A 2925-nucleotide genomic window follows, 5' to 3' on the forward strand; every position below is an offset into this window, starting at 1 on the left:
AAGTATTCAAAACCTAGACTAAACTACTGAAAAGGCCCGATAGTTCCAAGACGATAGCTCTCGACTTCCCTTCACTCTAAGGTTCCACCCCTTTCGGCGAAACTAACACCTAATGGAAAAAGTGCCACATTGTGGGGATCGATGTATTGCAAGCTCAAAATCAGATTTACTCAAAATCACAAGAGTGCACTAAGACTTAAAAAAAATCTCAAACGATATTAGACTTTCAATGAGTTAATAATCATTTTACTAAAGGTTGAAGGTAAATTTATAATAAAAGGGCCGTGCCTCATCAATCTAAGTGTTTAATTCACTTTCGCAGACTATGTACACGTAACACCCTTGGATTTGTATTACATGAACTTGCCTGCAGCCAAGATCTTTTAACTCTGGCCGTCTTCCGCCACCATGAAAGCTCCTTCACCTCGGACCCCCACAGGACGTGCTTATTTGCTCATGTTCAGTTTCGTACACCTTACGAACATCCGTGACTTGAAAAGACGTCCCTTCAGCCGCATCAGTACATCAGTACCTCCGGGAAACAATCCATCAACAAAGTGTGCAGAAGATAGATATTTATCACCGGACCAACCAAATGTTATCTCCTTTAAAGTTTCTCGTAACAGCACCCGTCGTCTTATCTCGAGCGACGGTGGTGGTAGTTGAGTGGTGGTAGTTGAGTGGTGGTACTATGGTACTTCCGTGCTGCGTTACTGGAGCTTCTCCCACTTGCCAGGTTTGACGTGTCAACTAATGACGTGCCTAAGGATCGTGAAGAAAAGTCCATGTACATAAATTCAAGGGTTAACTTAACTATATTTAATTGAAATTATCGTTGGAGATTCAAATATTTAAAAAGTGATATTTGCATAAATACTTTTGTACAGCGAGCTGCTGACAAACTAAAAACTAATTCCATCTGCTGACAGAAGAAATCCAAACATTACTCTGGACAATGTTTGGGGAAATTTTTGCTCGGTTTTAATGATTTCAAGAGATTAGCTATTGGGTAAGCAAGCCCTATTATCGTAAATGACCCGTACATTGAGCGAGCTTCAACAATTTTTCGGTTGCGAGAAAGGAAATACCAAGTTCGAATCCTCTGAAAATCCTATTAAGTTTAACGCCAACTTTACGCTTAATTTAAATTCGGGCAAAACCTTTGTGAATATTGGCCAAAACTTGAGTGACTTAACCCAACCCCAAAATTAAAATTTCAGGAAGCTAAAATTCTGAAAACATCCCAAGACGTCAGACCTGTACATAAAACAATTTTCAATGCTGAATATTGCCGTTTGATGACATTCTTAATTTCCTCAAACCTTAGGGACCTTCTGCAAACTTAACTGAGTGGGAGGTAGCCAAGCGCATTTAAACACCTAATACCTATCTAGACTTACAAGAAAGCTATCTAGACTTACAAGAAAGCTATCTAGACTTACAAGAAAGCTATCTAGACAAAGCTATCTGGACAAAGCTATCTGGACAAAGTATGTATTTAGCACCTGAAAAAAAAACTGATTAGTCAGCTTTTAACCACCCAAAAACCTGCATAGTAGGTCATACGACCTACTATGCAGAACATGGGAGCTCCTCCATCCCTCCAGGGGTACCGCCCCTTAAGGGGTGGAGGATAAGCTGTTAAGTTGTTCAAGAACAGTATATACAATTTTGTAAAAAAAAATTGTAAATTTATTGCAAAAATCAAAGTAAATTTATGACATTTAAAAAGTGAGTTTATTACAAAAATTTAAGTAAATTTATGACAAATTAAAATCTTAAATATATTACAAAAATTTAAAAAACCTTAAAGTAAATTTATTGCTAAAATTTAGAAAGTAAACGACAAATTGAAAAATTAAATTACAAAAATTAAGTGAAATTAAAAAAAAATTTGACAAATTACTTTAAAACTCAACTTGGCGGAAAAAAATACCTCCTACATACCTGTTACAAAAGAGAACAGTTTTATCGTACGTGAAGCTCTACCGTTAGAACAGGAACTCAAACTCAAACTCGTACCAAAAACATCCTGTAAAAGACAAATCTTTAGAGCCGAGCGTAACTGACTCTAAATCTTGTAAATTTTGGGCGTTTACTCACGTCAGATTGTGTAAACGCCCACAGAAATAGTTATAACGACTGCCAAAGCTTTGCAAGAGACTAAACAAGCAGCAAGATTCCGCAGAAGAAATATATATTAGCAATAATATCGTAAAGTTCCAGTGTTACCTTGCAGAAGGCCGGGGTTTATTGGAACTTGGCCAACAAAGTGACAACAATCGCTGAAAATTCAGTGGAAATCTCAAGCGCCAACTGTAGTCTAGTCGCGTGATAAACGGGTTTTTCCGTAAAAACTTCAAAACAGAACCAATTACACTGCGATGAATTAAGGACGAACTGAATACGCCACTCATCTTAAAAAAATAAATAAATAAATAAATAAAGCGATCACTTGGCAAACTCTATTAAACGTCAAATTCCTGTTAAACGTCTACCGCTCAGAACGATGTTACAGTTGATGGTCCGAAGCCGAAGGTTCAAATGAAATGCCCGAACTAGAACGGTGTTGTCGTTTGCCAAGGACTCTAAAGTCTTAGTAGTGTCTTGTTGCTTGGAACGTGACCGAATGCGATCTGTGGAATCCTTGAGATCGCTAATTTTGCAAGTATTTTATTTTCCATTTGCTTCTTTTTTTTTTTTGTACTTGTCTTTCACGGAATTTTAAAATACAGCACATGATGAATAGGTTTTCCTGAACGTAACGCGTGATTTCTTTTAGGGTTCACGAAATAATTTGTAGCATATGCCTGTCGCATATTTCTTTTCATCAATTTGATGGAACAACTTTTAATTCGCGTGGATATTTTGTCGTTATGACATATTATAATGAAATATTCTATACATACGTATACACACATATAC

The 2925-nt window shown here is 36.9% G+C and overlaps 1 long non-coding RNA gene across 2 annotated transcripts; it reads right to left on the reverse strand.

Moving 5' to 3' along the window:
* Positions 1–288: 288 nt before the first annotated feature.
* Positions 289–2546, reverse strand: LOC136835293 (uncharacterized). Of its 2 annotated transcripts, XR_010852086.1 has the most exons (4): positions 2233–2546; positions 1948–2032; positions 408–762; positions 289–367 (listed from the first exon to the last, which is right to left on the reverse strand). It is a non-coding gene; the product is annotated as an uncharacterized lncRNA (long non-coding RNA). The 2 variants fall into 2 exon arrangements; XR_010852085.1 differs by having other exon boundaries at positions 289–762; positions 2233–2544.
* Between the last annotated feature and the right edge of the window lie 379 nt (positions 2547–2925).

Source organism: Macrobrachium rosenbergii, chromosome 55 (genome assembly GCF_040412425.1).
Source record: "Macrobrachium rosenbergii isolate ZJJX-2024 chromosome 55, ASM4041242v1, whole genome shotgun sequence".
Classification (NCBI taxonomy): Eukaryota; Metazoa; Arthropoda; class Malacostraca; order Decapoda; family Palaemonidae; genus Macrobrachium; species Macrobrachium rosenbergii.